Consider the following 17500-nt stretch of genomic DNA (forward strand, 5'->3'; position numbering starts at 1 on the left):
TGGTTTTAACTTCTCAGGATGTGCTGTGCATCTTTGTCCTACATGACAGTATACTTAATGTTTGGCTTTTGGACTGTTAGACCAAAATATGAAGACGTCCTTTTGAGGTCTAGGAAACTGTGATCAGCATTTTCTTACACTTTATTTAAAAAAAGGATTAATTGCAAATTAAACGATCCTGTAAGTTTGAAAATATCTCAGGTAGCCGTGTTGAATCATGTTGGCTGGCTATCACTCTGGATGATTCCATTAAAATCCCTCAACCGAAGCCCATCTGCCATTGTTATACCATTCAGGAAGCCACTGGGCGCTACATTAGCCCCAAGTTCACTCCTTTCCCCCAAGTGAAGGAAAACTAGTTTGGCTCAACGGGCTATTAGCCCACACCTCTTCATACATTAAAGGGTTGAGTACAGGAACATGAGTGGAGAGTATATAGGGATACTCGTAAGTGGCCATCCATCAGCACTGCCGTACAGACTGCGCCGATAATGTTGTGATGGCAGGAAGGCATATAGCACTATACAGTACAAGAATAATGGTGTGGTATTTTGAGACACCCAACCAGAATCCCACAGCAAAACCTTCATTTACAGATAATGGATAATTTTAGCTCTTGAAAAAAATAACCAGACTTATCCTGCCGCTACCGTAGATCTGAAAATATCCAAAGAATAACCTACTGTGTTAACATTGCTGATAAAACAAATACATATTTCACATTTCTAATATGTTTATGTGTGTGTATAACTGTAAGACTGGGTATCTACCTACTGCATCACTAGCTGGCACACAGAGAGTGGGAGGCATTGATTGAAGCTAACTGCTAAGGTATCATCAGATCACGAGCATAAATGTGCCAACCCATTTGCCACCTAAGAAAATGAAATTGACATTAATAACATTAAAAAAACAGAGGCTGCTAATGTCACAGAGCTGCTAACTATTAAAGAGAGGGGAAGACAGGAGATTGTCGCAAAGTCAAAAGCAGAAATAAGGACACACGGCAGGATGAAAGGGGACAAAATGAAGGGAAAGTTGACAAAGAGGTGAACAAGAGAAGAAGATAAGAGAGGCAACAGGGCACAGAGCCAAAGTAGCACACAGAGAGACAGTGAGATATATAGAGCAACCGGTAGGTAGGAGAGGGTGGGTGGTCAGAGAGGTGGCACTTTATCATACAGCCTAGTTCTAAAAGCAATAAGCTTTCTATAGGTCAAAGCATAAGGACTTCCCAGGCCCCACAAAGGCCATCCCCATTCATCTCACTAAAAGCTGAAGTTGCTGAACTGAGCTCAACTGCTCCTGGAGGAAAAATGTTTGTCATCATGGACTCCTGACTATTTTAGAACAATATCCGATAATACGTACCACTTCTCTTTGTTGCTTTTGAGGTGAGGTTTGCTTCTCTTCATTTTATCATTGTATATTTTTAAATAAAATAAAAACTTCTGCTACATAATAAATAACTACATTTTAAAGTCCAAAGCAAGGGCATTTCATATAACCATTTCAGCCAAACAAAATACTGTAAAGGTGTGTCATGTATTCACAGACGTTCCATGCATACTAGCCTTGAAAAATATCGTAATCAAACTGCTGGTAAAACGGCGTCAGATACAGATGACATTCATGCCAAGGAACTATAACAGGTACCTTGACTGACAGGGAAACCTGTAAATTATCTCATTTGCATGACTTCTTGGTGCTGTCTGCAGGTAATTATCATCCTCGAATGTGATCACTCCCACCAGTTGCCACCCACCAGTCCCCTTCAGATCTCCCCTACTTTATCTTCTGGGTTGTCTCTCTCAGTGCACTTATTCTGGAGGTGTGATTGTATTAAGCCGCGGAGAGCGAGGGCATCCCCAGGGCCGCGCTAATGTACAGAACAGAATGTACAGAGTAATGACTGTGAAGGAGAGAAAGAGAAAGGTTGGAGTGGGGAGCATCCATTACTATAATCATTTTACCTCACTATGGAAAGGTGGCTTTGACAGCAGCTGCTGTGAAAGGATGAAGACTGAGAAGACAGAAAGAGAGAGGGGAAGAGAGATGAGTGGAGGGAAAAGCCTCACATGGCTGTTGGTAAATCTAAAGCGCAACTTCATTTTTCAACCTTTATTGCTTTCTCACATGAGCACCCAGAGAATCCGCACAATAAACAAAGACATTGCAGTGGTATATTAGTGTCCCTGTAGTGTGTTTGTAATATACTTGAGGTTTCCTGAGATGTGCATTTTAGATGATAGCAATTAACAACAGTCAAGGCTCGACAGCAATCACAGCTTTTCACATTAGTCACTTTTCACGTTTAAACGCACAAATCATACATCAAAAGTGCTAATTTCACGACCTGCTTACAACCAACTGATATATTCCTATTATGAATACAATAAAACCCAAACAAATGGCGCAGAAAAGCAATACGTTGCTCCATGCAAACAATGAGGGATATCTTTCAAAGCAGGGGCGGAGGACAGGGAATACCCTGAAGGAATAACATCTAATGCAATCAGATCGCTCTGGCCAATTAGTTGGCTCTAGCCTAGCCAGAGATGATGTCAGTCATCATTACTCATTGCTTAATGCTATAAAGCAAAGGGAATCAAGAGCAAACAAAGAAAGGAGCAACAAAAGTGGGTCGGAGTTAGGAAGGACAGTGGATTTATCATGGCAAAAGCAGACAAGCACGCTTATGTAAATAATGGCACCCACAGAGCAGAATTATACACACACACACACACACACACACATACACTTTACCTAGCTCTTAAGTAGGAATTTAAGAGTAAATGCTTAGATCCATTAGGTCACTCTCACAAAGATTCTGTACCCACCACAAAAAATGACACAAGTATCCACCCCCATTCGCACACACACACGCACACGCACACACACACACACACACACACACACACACACAAACACACTTATGTTCCCAAACACAGAATGTTCCAGCACATGTATGGCTCATTAGCAATGACCTACGGCAACATGTTTTTCCATGCTGCTGGCCAAATTCCAGTCAATACCCCACAGCTCCACATGACATTTCACATTTCCCTTACATCTGCATTCAGCATGTTGTGGTACACAAACTGCTGAAAGCTGTGTATCTAACAAACAGACGGCCACACCACTTTACAGTATACATGCACGCAGATGCAGACATGAAAGATGAAGGTGTATATGCTGTATTACTGTAACACAACAAACATACTAACAGGCATTCACAGAATCACAAATACACACTCGCAAAAAAAAACAAAAGACACACAATACACACGGTGATGTTTATCAGGACATAATGAAACAGTGGTTGAGCCAAGCAGACATACACACACTGATTAGCTCCTATGGGGGAAGCCACTGGACCCCCTGTATGATTATTAGGTCTGACTTCCACATCCTTTGTAAACACACGGTGGCTGTATGAAACACAAAGGAGCTGCTGCGGACGTTTCCTGTAAAAAAGTTATTCTACTTATATAGATTTTGATTTTGTGTTTCTCAGAACAGAGACAGCATTTTTTCCTGAAATTCCATTTTATATTTTGTATCCACTGTGCAAAAAGAATGCTGTTTTTATCAATACTATGACATTACTGCATTGTCGGGTGGTAGAGAAAGACAGAAGATGTATTGTGCTGTTGTGCTGCGGAGCATTGCAAAATGGCAAAAAGGTTTATGCTACAGTTTCTCTCAAGTTTTGTGTCTGGACCACATATGAGGTTGCTTGGATCGTAAGTGATTTTAATGTTACTGTAATTTTTTTAGATATACTTTTAATTGAATCCAATATAAATAAATATATGCTATGTCTTCCATAATTATAAAATAGTATGCACATGCACAACAAGACACCTGTCTAAATGCAAGCATCATGATAGTTGTGTCACCTAAAAAAATCAAATGTACAGTATTGTATGTGTAGCTCTGTTTTGCTCTTTCTCTCCCTGTGTCAGTTACATAAAGTCCCACTTAAAGACTTTCACTATAGTCTACAACTATAGTCTACTACGCTGCCTTTTCCCATCTCAAAATAGTATTTCTAATTTTCTAAAATTCATACAAGTTTGTGAAATATCCTTACAAATGTCTTGTCCTGTTTTTGAGAGATTTTTCAAATCTAACAGAATGGCCGTGGTTGAAACCTTCAAATAAATCTTGGTCAAACCACTTGTAAAGACTTTCTAGTACATGCACAATAGGCTGTCTCATGTCTTCCATTAAATCTTTTCATTCATTCCTCCACCTCTCCCTTCTCCTCTTAGTAATTCAGAAAAAAAACAGCAGTCTGGATGAACTCTGCGACACTGGGCAAGGTAATTAACTAATTGCTTAGTGTGCAGAGACAGCCACAGTATGTGTGTGTGTTGGAGAGTGTGTTTGTGGAGAGGGGTGTCAATGGAGTATAGACGCCGAGACAAAAGTGAGACTGATTGAGAGACTCGGGAGGGGGGTGGTGGTGATAGAGGACAGAAGAAACAAGACCGACAGAAGACAGAAATTGGGATGAATCAATGATAAAAATGCGTCTTGATTTAATCAATTACTTCTCCTTGTCTGTGGCCAGGATCACATTAGAAGTTTAATTTTAAGTTAGCACTCTTTTCTAATCTCTCTTCATTCTAATAATCTAGCCTCTTTCTTATTAACTCTCTCTTCTCTTCCTTTCTTTCTTTTCTCAACACCTCCCATATATTCATGCATCTTACTTTCCAGCTGCTGCCCTTCTTCCCCTCCCTTCCTCCCTCCTTCATTCCCTCACTGTATCTTTCCCCCTCCTTCGTTTTGGGGCAGCTGCTGTAGCAAGTTGGCAGTCTCAGGTATGTGTATATATGTGTGTGTGTGTGTGTGTGTGTGTGTGTGTGTGTGTGTGTGTTTCTCTTGCTCGCCAAACTCAATTCAATCCTACTATGAGAGCAGGGGCCCAGATCAAATGAAGCAGAGCGCAGCTATTACGAGAAAACAGAGAAGGGGAAATCCATGCTCACACAGAGAGAGAGAGAGAGAGAGAGAGAGAGAGAGAGAGAGAGAGAGAGAGAGAGAGAGAGATAGAGATAGAGAGAGAGAGAGAGATAGAGAGATAGAGATAGAGATAGAGATAGAGATAGAGAGAGAGAAGGGACCACTCCATTTACTCAGGTTGCTTAACCCTCTGAAGGCAGCAATTTATGTTATGTTATTTTATGTTACAGGTTTCTTATAGGAATCTTATTGTATGTGAAGTTTAAATGCATTTCCTGAATGTCTGACATTTAAATGGTATTAATGCAAACATTTAGCAGGTTGCTGGATCTACATAAAATGTCTGGTGTTAGCAAGCAACCAAGTTAAGTCTAATGTTAAACAACAGGGACAGGCTCAGTTTACTTTATACTGAGCATGTCCGAGGACAGATACCCACTGGCTTTGTTAGACATCTAAAGGCTCCTGTGTAGCTTTTTTTAGATACCATTGCTGGGTTAATTGGTAATTTAACATCTTTGAGATTACTGTGAGCTGTTGCTGCAGTCTGTATTGAGTCTTACTATGAGAAAGCGGGTGGGAGTTCAGTTTCAAATGAAAAAAATAAATCTCTAAAAATTGATTGAATTCAAATAAAGCTGTCAGATTGCAAGACATAAATAAGTTTACTCTCTCTCTTGGCATCTAAAATATCACCGCTTAGTTCTGCAATAATGAAATTAAAGCCAAGCCTATTTTGCAAACAACGCTTTCAGTCTAGTAACAGCGGACAGAAGGCTACAGGTTCTGTTCCTGATATCTGTGAATCCTGCACAGTAGAGTTGACAGGACTCCTTACTCAATCTGGCAATCAAAACAACGTAGTAAAACAATAGGCATATTACAAAGGCATGCCTTATCTCACTCCAATTTTAATGCAGTGTGAATTTTCCCAGTCAGGAACTCCTTTTTTCGATTATTCCGACGCCACATGAATGCAGCACAAATGCCCTATATAAATGTTAATGAAAGTGAAAAATAATTTGTGATTCGGATCCTCTACAAGATGTAATGGGTTCTTCCTTGGCCCAAGCTACACTCTTCCACCAAGTTTCATGAAAATCAGGCCAGTAGGCCATTACCCTGCCCTACACACTAAAGTCAAATTGTCTTTTTCCCATAGTTTTTTGTAAAACAGAAATATTAAAAGTTAAATAGCTCAGATCTGGCAAAAACAATGCCATGTATTGTTTCCCAGAGTGGATTCGACATGGACTCATGTATGAGTGATCGATCTTTAGCAAACAAAAACCAACCAAAAGCCACATTAGCACCATCTTAACTCAGAAGAGAAGAAGTGCATTAGTTATGACTTGTATGACCATAAATAGTAACGTAATCTTATTGTACAGTTGAACATGTAGGAAACAACATAAGGCACATGCCAACCATCTTAACGCTATTGTCAATCATGATTGGAGCTTCAACAGGCAGCTAGGCAAAAATGGATTCATCCCCTATATAGATGACTGACAGTCTGTATATGGTCGCCCCATTAACAGTCATTTTCTGACATGTGTTGATCACCACGACTTTCCACCCAGCGTCATTGTTTGAGCTTCGCGACTGTCAGCCCTCCATCTGCTCATTTCTGAGGCTTTCTGCTCATAGAAAGGCAACTGTCAACAGCGACTTTACAAAAGAGAGGGGAAGCAGAAAGAAGCAGGGAGTGTTAACGGGTAATTTCAATTCAGCGAGAGTGATGGGTGAAGAAAGGAGGACAGGGAGTAGAGAGGGGAGAGGGAGAGAAAGAAGGACAGGAAGAGGTTGAATCGTTGTGAGTGAGAAAGAAACATAAGAACATAAACAAAAATGATTAACTACTTCACTTTTCATCTAAATTGCATCTTTCCTTTATACTTTCACTGAGAAGCTCTCTTTATATTTTACACCCCTCCTCGCTACTCCTATCTGAATTGTTATAAAGTTGATTTAATAAACTAATTAGTCTGTACTTCAAAACATATTTGTATAATTATGAAGATAAGTCCCCAAGCAAATTAAGTACCTCACAGCAGACATGAGTCAAGTATAACCGTATATTGCTGAGGGGTAATAAACAAAACACTGTTTAGTGGGTATGCTGCAGCTGGGATGAGACTCAGAAGACACTTCTTTAGGGGTTTAGTGTTGTTTTTGAACTAATTAAACTTCTGAATATCTGTAGTTTAATTGAAATTGGTACATAATGTACATTCAGCCGGTACTTTGGTTGTGTTGGGTCTTGAAATACACCTTCCATAAAAAAATGTTTTTTAAAAAGACATCTGAGACACTGAAACAGCAAGTAGCGGAAGGCAGAGGAGACAGGATTGGTCACAGCAGAGTCTTAGGATAGAAGAGGAGAGGAGACAAGAGGACACGAGAGGAGTAAGACACGTGTTCAGAGAGACGAAAGGCAGGGATTGGCTTTCTCACTGTTCTCAGTAAGCCCTTCTATTCATTCTATTCTCCCTCATAGGAGAGAATGGAGCTGCTACACACAGCTGGCGAGATGACGATAAAGGACGGACGGAGGAGCTTCAATAGATAGAGTGGAGAGTGAGGATACAGAAAGGAGGAAAAGAGGAGGGAGGGAGACAGCTCAGTTAGTGAATGGATAGAGACTAAGAGAAAGGGAGGGAGTTTGGAGGAACAGTTGGGAGACATCAGCGGGACGGTCAAGAAAGCAAATAACACAATCAAAAGACAAAGTACATGAATGGAAGAATAGAAGGGAAGGATAGGAGCTCAGACAGGCCCAGAAAAGTGTATCCTCTACGTCATTGAAAAGCACATCAGTTCTTCTGACTATATATTACAACTCTAATACTGACAAAACTCTGACCAAGTAGAAAAAGATACATCATTGATTTTAGTTCTGGTCCTTTATGTGTTCACACTGTCTTTCTACTAATGAACAAAGAGGTGTGAGCATGAAGTTATACGGACTGACAGGTAAATAATTCTTTGGACAGTTTTGGTGACTGCATCCTGCATCATCAGCGTTACATGGAATCAAATGGGAAAATGTAATTCTGGTGACTGACAGCATGATTCTCTCATGTAGTTCTTCTTATCTGTTGTCACATAAAAGAGTTTTGTCAAGAATGCAAATGGACCTCATATGTAATGAATAATGATGAACATTTAGAAACAGGCTTAAAAAGAGGTGTCTTGTACTGTAATAGTATGATACAGTATGATTATTACTCTGCGGTCGCTTCATTTTACTGGCTTTTTAACCAAAAACTGTTGAAATATGATCAAACAACAAACCATGTTTAACTCCTTTTGAGTTCTGATTGATTAGGGAAAATCCCAGCAATCATATGGATATGGTTTACCAGGGTTTTTTCTGCATAGAGGAATTTTTGGCGCCTCCTCAAAGAGGTTTTAGCCAGCCCCAAAGGAAAATCACCAGCACCCAAATGATAAGAATTAAGAATAAAAATAGCAATTGAAATCCTCTCCAAACGTGTTTAAGAGCAAGTTACCAAACAACCGTTGAACAAGCAGAACATAAACTTGAATATGAGAGCTAATCCCAGTTTTATCTCCAGAGTCTGCCTGTGTCGGACTCTCCCGGTGATTTATTTAATTATTAATATTATTTTTTTAACCAGTTTTGCTAATTGGGGTTTTATTTACTCAAAGATAATATAAATTTTTGTTGTAAAAAATGACAGGTAAATGCATAGATTTCTAGGTAACACAGACTCTTTGCCTTTACTATACACGGAATCGCCACCCAAAGGCCTTTCTGAGCCAGGAAAAACCCAAGTTACCATGGTTACCAAATTACCTTGCATAAATATATACATCTCTTATGCAGGCTCTTACAATCAATTTCAGAGATGGATCCAGCAGACGGATTTAATAGTAGTTTAGCAATTGAATTCATGCTAAAATCACAGATCTCTGATCACAAAACTCCATGGTTGCTCCACTTTGGTGCAGTCTGTTAGTGATGCGAAAGCAGAGTTTGATTGAGAGCTTTCACACCAGCCTAAACAAACCTAACCAAACAGGCAAACGCACCATTGATTAACTGAACCAAACACATTATACAGATAAGACCCTTACTCTGTCCTACCTGAGCAGAGGAGGCAGAGCTACTTGGGCGGACTAGGTGGAGCCTGCTGCTCAGTAGAGAGCTGACAACGTCCTGGTGTGAAGTCTGGATCTCTCTACCAATGCGAGGGAAGCGTATTGGGTGCCTGTGCTGCCTGTCCACGTCTGTCTGTCTGCAGGTGATGTCACCATTCCCTACAATGAAACACAGAGAACACCATTTTCAAAGTGTTCCTTTCTCTATCGCATTATTTTTCCTAGAGTATTGCTCGCTCTAGCTCAATTATTAATTATTAATAAGCAAATCCCCTGCTATGCAATTACAATCATCAGCTTAACCTTCAGCCAAGTGTTATTTCTCACAAAACGATTTGCTTTCACGCCTAATGGCAGTTGTGCAGAACAGCCGCTTATGAAGAAAAGTAAACTCATAGTGACTATTCCGAGAGGTAGGGACACACCGACAACTGACTTGCTCACTTAAAGCGTAACTCTCGCCAAAATGCAACCTAGGGTCTTTTTGTGAATGCACCCGAGTCAAACTTTCATTTAAAAGCATAATTAGGACAGAAACGCCACTTTTAAGATTTACCGTATTTTCGTTTTTCGGTCAAATTGCCCTTTTGAATGGGAGTGCTAGGGGCACTTCTATGATAGCATCAAAATCGCTATTTTTAAAACACTAAGAAGGCTCGACACAACATGAAACTTTGCTCGAAGTATCACCAGGGGCTCTACACATGAACTTGAGCATTGAGAACATTGTTTGTGTACCCAGAGTTTACTAAAAAGAAAGGTTTTAAGCAACTCACATAGCAGTTGTTGTTTACGCTATCCGTCATTTTCTCAGTCAAAAAGAGTCGATCTCCAAAGGCAAATGAATAGGAGGAAATGTCATTCTTATATGAGGCTCCTTTTTCAACTACAAGGTCAATATTGTTTTTTCACTAACGACAAAACAACGAATTATCCGTGCATTTATATGGAACTAAGCTTTAGGCGCTTTCCATCTTTACTCTCCTCCCTCGACTATTTTTGAATTGTGAGATGGACGGCGACCGGAAGATGAACAGCTACAGTGAGTTGCAAAACCTTTCTTTTTAGTAAACTCTGTGTACACAAACAATGTTGTCAATGCTCAAGTTCATGTGTAGGGACCCTGGTCATACTTGGAGCAAAGTTTCATGTTGTGTCGAGCCTTCTTAGTGTTTTAAAAATAGCTATTTTGAGGCTAGCATCAAAGTGTCCCTAGCACTCCCATTCAAAAGGCCATTTGACCGAAAAACGAAAATACGGCAAATCTTAAAAGCGTCCTAATAATGCTTTTAAACGAAAGTCTGACTCGGGTACGTTCATAAAAAGACCCTAGGTTGCATTTTGGCGAGAGTTACGCTTTAAGTGCTTGGATCCAGAATGTATTCATCTTTTTGTTAGCTTTCCAAAATCAGCAAGACATCTTTTTAACACTAACAAAACATAAAAGCAACATGTATTTTGCTACTATAACAACACATTCATCTTCAATGGTGATGATAAATCTCTCTCTCTCTCTCTCTCTCTCTCTCTCTCTCTCTCTCTCTCTCTCTCTCTCTCTCTCTCTCTCTCTCTCTCTCTCTCTCTCTCTCTCTCTCTCTATCTCTCTCTCTCTCTCTCTCTCTCTCTCTCTCTCTCTCTCTCTCTCTCTCTCTCTCTCTCTCTCTCTCTCTCTCTCTCTCTCTCTCTCTCTCTCTCTCTCTCTCTCTCTCTCTCTCTCTCTCTCTCTCTCTCTCAAGAAACACCCAAGCTATTTATACACTGACGCCCCATCAGCATGGCAACCACGCTTTGTTTCCCCGCATGACACACTGGTTCGAGGCGTGTCCTCCTTTTTAGAAAAAATAAAAACATAGTTCTTTGGAGGCATTCATTTCTCTTTCATGAACTTGGCTCGCTATCTGGTGAGGACAATGTTTCCCTTTGACCAAATGCCGTAAACTGAAACCCTCATGTCTGCAACAATAATAAAAGTCACACTTCATTTAAATGCTTCTTTTAAGTCCCATAGGTCAAACACTTACAGTTCCAGCGCTGCCCAAACTTCTGTTTATAACTACAATGCAGAAGAAGTATCATGAATCACCCTGATGTGAATCCAACTTTATGACCGTGTTGCAAGGAGCGAGTTAATCTTCCCTGGGTAAATAAATGTAGTAAAGTGCCTAGTTTGATGCACAAGCACAGAGAAAAATGTATTGTGCAGTCATCCAAGGCACTCTTCTCATTTACAGTAACCCCGGAGGCGGTTACCATAGCGACAAGGACATGTCCCAAGGTCAAGGGGTGGAGCTGAGCATTAAGTTGAACCCTGAAACAAGGCATTGCTTTGGCAACACAAATTCAGGTCAGGTGATCATGTGCCAACGAGGCCCTGGGGACAAATACTGATACTAAAAAAAAAGATCTTGTTTGCACTCAGTCGAGACAAACTCAACATACAACACGCGCACACGGACATGCAGGCATGTAAAACCTGTATAACACCTTGTATACAGATATAACACAGTCTGGGTGATAAACATAAGACTGGATCATTGTCCCTGACGTATGACTGCCATACTATTTGTTACCTGAATGTGAATTAAAATTACATTAACATGCTCAACATTAACATAAATATTCTAAAACCGTCAACATTTTTGATTTAAATCACGAACTGAAGAATAAAGTAGAAGAATAATTTAGCAAGATTAAAACAAGACATTCAATGCCAGCTTTCTGTACTTTTCCATTTTGGACAATAACAAAAAAGTATTAAGGTTCCATTTACACTATGGCTTAAAAACCTTTTACTGTACTGGTGACTGGATGTAATATTACTGTAGATTAACAACGTAATTAGCATAGTGAACATACCAGACAGAACTGTGAAACTGTTGTTTGCAACATCGATCATGAAAATGCAGGCTGTGAACTTTGTGTGTGAAGAGAAGAGAGGGCGAGCTTATGTAACAGTATGTGGTGAACATAAGAGCAAAACACAGAAACGTTTACAAATGTGTACAAAGCTAGAAAACTAAAAAAGGCGCAATTTGGCACAACACTGACCATGGAAATACACGTTGCACATTAACATGTTCGGAAAAGAGTAATTCGGGAAGTCAATTACCTGCTCTACAAAAATCACAACCACCAATAAAATCATTACTTCTCACCCCTCTTTTCACTATACATTTGAGTTGTATCAATGTGTTAAAATCCTCTATTAAATTGCCTCGATCTTTCAACTTCAGGGTCGAAATAAATACGAGGACAGAGCTTTCACTTGGACTGACCTTGTCCCTCTGTTTCTTGGTAAAAAGTGATCCGAAAATATGTGCAAATAAGTGTGCACACATGCACACAGGTTTGTAAATACACACACACACACACACACATCAACACACAACTTAATGTGTTTCCTCCTGCTCAGCAGCAGCCTAGGATTCAGTTCCCTGTCTGTCGCACAACACACTTAACAATACTGGCAGCCTGACGGTGTGTGTGTGTGTGTGTGTGTGTGTGTGTGTGTGTGTGTGTGTGTGTGTGTGTGTGTGTGTGTGTGTGTCCACACATCTAAGAGAGGAATGCAAGAAACTTGACTCTCTAGGTATTTAGAGTTCATTATATTGTTATATGTTTTTTATGTTATATGTTTTTTTTGTAAAGTTTTACCTATACAACCTTGTCACATTTCATGTCACATCAGCTTTTGTTTTCACATGTCATTTGTTTTTTCCCTCTATTTATGAGATTAAATTAATTAACATCTTTCTCAGGAGGCTCTGAGGGCACTCCATGCTCCCTTGTGGGCTTGTTTGGCTCCATAAGCATGTCCTTCCGTATGCTGCCTTCGTTCTTTATTTGTATCTATCTTTGTATGTAGATGAAAAAATGTATAAACCTTTGAATAAAAGGAATAAAAGGAATGAAGCAGATGCACCAGAAGGCAACTGTCCTCAGAAGGAAAATTCCACTGAAACGGACTTTTACTTGGCTATTTTGCATTAGATACACTGCAACAAACAAGCTGTTTTTCTGGTTTAAAATAAATGCGTTACTGTATAAGTGTTGGCTTCCAAGCACTGAGGAAAGTGCAGCGTTGCAAAGTTCTTGGATTGCACTGCAGGCTCTGGGTTCACTGGCTGTACACAACAAGACCAGCAACAAACTGGCCAACAATACGCTGGTTAATTGAACACAACCCTGTCTGCATTTGCCTACATCCCTTCATGTATGCGAAGTGGGTATAATTATGACACAAATGATCAGAGACATACAAAAGACCTCTTTCAGATAACTACAGTACACCGTTTGTATAAAATGCTGATTCATACTTGTATAAGACTCTCCATAAAGCAAGTAAAATAGTCATAATAAATTAGATTACATAGGACCAATTTACAGAAATAAGCCATATTCATGCATACTCATTCATAATGAGTGTCTGTGAACAATGTGTCATGGATCAGGTGTAAAGGTATAAAACAGTGTTAGAAAAAGCATCCACTCAACTGACTTACCTTAACATTACAAAATATAACTGATTATGACATATAAACTATTAGCACTACACACAATTGCAAGTATTCTCAACATCTGCATATTTATTTCCTCTTAATTATTTCATGTTTTGTCGCCGACACATGTTTAAACACAAACCAGGCCTAATTATTATCTAAATTAATTACATGCAACTGTTTTGGCAATACTGTTTGTGAACTATGTCAGTAAAGCTCAATAAATTGAAATTGAGAAAAGCAGTGAGAATGAGAGAGAGAAAAAGAGAGAGAGAGAGAGAGAGAGAGAGAGAGAGAGAGAGAGAGAGAGAGAGAGAGAGAGGAAGAAGACCAACACCTACAATGAGACACGGAGAGAATTATGAACTACCTCTTTGTTATGCAACTCACTCACTAACCCTCAGCGCTATCACTGCAGGTCAAAGTTCAGCTTTCTTTAAGGCTACCCAAATGTGCTTCTGTGTACCTGATGATCACGCTTTTCCCTGCTGATAAACACAGACATGTCTCCACTACCATTCATACAGCATGCTTACACACACAACCTAGATAGCATGGATAGTAGTGATAGACAACGACACTCTGTACACAACTTAGATAAGACAGACTGATGTACTGTACAAAGATAAATGAAGATTAAAAGCCCTCCTGCATCTAGTTTGTCAGCACACACACAGTACTGAGACACCATCGGGAACCTGCTGTCTAGGAAAAACACTGCTGAAAACACTTGCTGACTCTTTGACTCCCCTCTAGCAGGCCTCCATAGGTGTAGTCTGGCTTTGCCAGACCCTCCTCCAAAGTGCACTGGAGGAGAGTCTGGCTACTCCACATAGCATCCGGGGATGGGAGGAAAACGTGCTCTGGTTTAATGGCATTTCTTTAAACCAATCACAAACGTCTTGGGAGGTGCTAAGCACCGGAGAAAAGCCGCGGTGCCGCTGCAAAATAGGCTCGGAAGGAACTTGTTTTGGTGGAACATGTGTACCTTTAAAAGTTGTTTTAGTCGTGCAACAGAAAACTCAGATTGGACAGATAGTCTAGCTAGCTGTCTGGATTTACCCTGCAGAGATCTGAGAAAAGGTTAACCATAGTCCTCATAAATTGACCGAGTTTAAAATGCCAACACAAAGAAAGCCTAAGCCTAAATGAGTGAAATACGGCAGATTTTCCAGCGGCAACGGAGCAATCCCGGAAGTGGAACATCAAAGACATAGACTACCATGGGTGGGGGATTTAATTGAGCATCTCCTGATTCATTAAACTTCTTCTGAAATAACAGCGGCTGTTAAATGCCGTAATGTGATCACGTTTTTTCAGCTGCTGCACCCTTAAACCAGATCATTTGAGTGTAGACTAACCAAGGTTTAAATCAAATCCAACATTCTTCTTATGTCATTTCTCATTTTTCTTCTCCTCTCCCTTTGTCCGTACGGTTCTTCAAACTCTCCTAATATCATATATTTTTTTCTCCTTTCCTTTCCATGCGCTCCTCTTGTATTTGTATCTACTCTCGTCCTTTCCTTTCCTCATCCCTCCTCTCTGGTATTTTCCAGGGCAACACATCACAACATAACAACACCACCATGACACGTGACAGAGATGTGAGCGAGGGAGGGAATCAAATACAGAGCAGAACTCAGGCACACACACTCCTCACTGTATCCCGCATGGAAGAGAAGTGTGTGAAATAGATAAAAAATAAGAAGAAACTGAGTGAGCGACGGGAAAAGGAATTTCTCCATTACTCTTCTGTGTGTGCATGTAGTATGTACAGTATTTACCTCCGAACGCACACGTGTGTGAGGAGCTAACGTGTCAGTGAGACTGACGGAGTGCAACACACGCTAAACATCAGAGCACAAGCTGCCACCTGAGCAAATTACACAGCATTCCTCAGTCGAGCCGCGTTAGCACAGAGGGCCTGGAGATGCGGGAGTCGCAGGGAGCCCGTCTTTGATCGCACAACCATGATAAGGGGAATGTGCTGGGAGAGGGCCTGCAGGGAGCACACTCACACACACACACACACACACACACAGAATAACATCTTCAAAGTGGTACACATGCGTGCACACAAACTGCGTTCTTCGACTTTCCAAACACTCAACAGACATACGCTGCCCACGCATGCATAGTAATTACTGCTTTTGATAATTTCTGAAGTTTTTTTCTCCCTCTCTCACTCACATGCTGTACATGCAGTGCACACTCTCAATGTCATCTTTACACAAAGTAAATGATCTCTTCTTCATTTAAACACACAAACTTTCCAGCCCAAACCATCATGTGCACCGAATCTACCCTCACAAAGTAGACACAAAATATAATTACCGTCTAATTAAAAAATAGATACTAAAATGTTTTAAATATAAAGTGTGCTAGGATAGTAAACAGTTCTCATGCAAAACAGGCCTGCTCTTCAGCCGTAATCTGACAGCGAAGCAGACGGCAGGTATAATGGCCAGATTACGGATGTTCTACTACCACACAGTAGAGAGATACAGCGAGGGGATACAAGCTGCTGCTGTAGGAGCAGCATGAGACCTTATTTAACTCCTTGACACAAACTTTTAGTCCCACTCGCCCCCACAATTTCGTTCCTGTCAGAGTGCTGAATGACGAGTCAACCGGTACTCTTTTTCTTGTCCGTCATGCATTTAATTGTTGCGAGAGAGTGGTTTCTTTTTGATGGCTTGACAGCTTATATAAGTCAACGTTAAAGTCCATTTGTTAAGGACAGAAACTACCCTGCAATCGCGGTGGAAAACTTTGTGTGGCATCTTCCAGAAAAGTGAAACCAATGTAAAAAACCAAAGTGAAACTATGTACATATATTATTTTGGATCAGAGGAGATGGGCAAATATCAAAATTGCCAATTCGACACAAAAGTAAAAAAAAAAAAAAAATGCTTCTTAGTTTGAAGGCAAAGTTATTTATTAATAGCACATAGTAGAGAGTGATAGGAAAGATCAGATCATGCCGTTTTAAGTTTAGCAATATACTAGACTCTAGACCACACGTCAAGTGAACATGCCATGCACCACAGGACACCGATGCAAAACATATATTTTATTTGCATGTTAGCTTGACTGAGAGGTGATTGATAGAAAGTGGGTAAAACACAAAGCTATTAGTTGAAAAATTATCTTTTGATCTTTTGTATGGCGACAGAGTATAAGTTGTTTTTGAATGGTGTAAGAAGAATTAACCTTAGAAAGGAAAATATTAGAAGTAAAAAAAAAAAAAAAAAGCACTTGGATTTGTATCCATCATGTATCTGTAATCCACCAAATACTTGAATATCCTTCACTGAACACTGAAGTGAGTTGACTTTAAGAAGATAATAGTTATCATGGGGTTCACAGCACGACCTTAGGAAGTCACCAGCGCATACGTCATAGAGCACCACGGCAGGTTCCTGCTGGCAGCACAGGTGCTCACACACACACACACACACACACTTGGCCAGAACACTGCAGGTGCCCCCTCCCAACCCCACTTATGTACATTACTACACACCTAAAGATGCACACAGACACACACAGAGTGCAGGTGTTCACACTGCCCCACCAGCTGTCCCTCGAGATCCTGCTACAAGGTCTGATGAGCAAGACAGAGAGGACAAAGGAACAGAGAGACTACAAGAAAGAGGACTGAGCAGACGCTAACACTGTGTGTGTGTGTGTGTGTGTGTGTGTGTGTGTGTGTGTGTGTGTGTGTGTCATGGCTCACTTCCAACATGCACTGCCCTTAACCCAAATAAAGTCTGGTTATCTTTGTTTAACCTTGACTGCTAGTGCTGTGTGTATGTGCATTTGTATACTACGTCCTTGGTAGCCTTTGACAAAGTATGAATGCAACATGCTCATTAAAATCTGCAAAATCATCCAAAAAC

General features: G+C 40.4%; 1 protein-coding gene across 2 annotated transcripts in view; it reads right to left on the minus strand.

Moving 5' to 3' along the window:
• Positions 1 to 17500, minus strand: part of atxn1a (ataxin 1a) — a 90560-nt gene that overhangs the window by 53146 nt on the left and 19914 nt on the right. Inside the window, exon 2 of one of the 2 annotated variants that reach the window (XM_031296247.2) lies at positions 9089 to 9261. The exons of the other annotated variant lie outside the window; for it this stretch is intronic. The gene's annotated coding sequence lies outside the window, so the exon portion shown is untranslated. The remainder of the gene's footprint in view (positions 1 to 9088; positions 9262 to 17500) is intronic. 2 annotated transcript variants of the gene reach the window in all.

This window comes from Sander lucioperca, chromosome 16 (assembly GCF_008315115.2).
Source record: "Sander lucioperca isolate FBNREF2018 chromosome 16, SLUC_FBN_1.2, whole genome shotgun sequence".
Lineage (NCBI taxonomy): Eukaryota > Metazoa > Chordata > Actinopteri > Perciformes > Percidae > Sander > Sander lucioperca.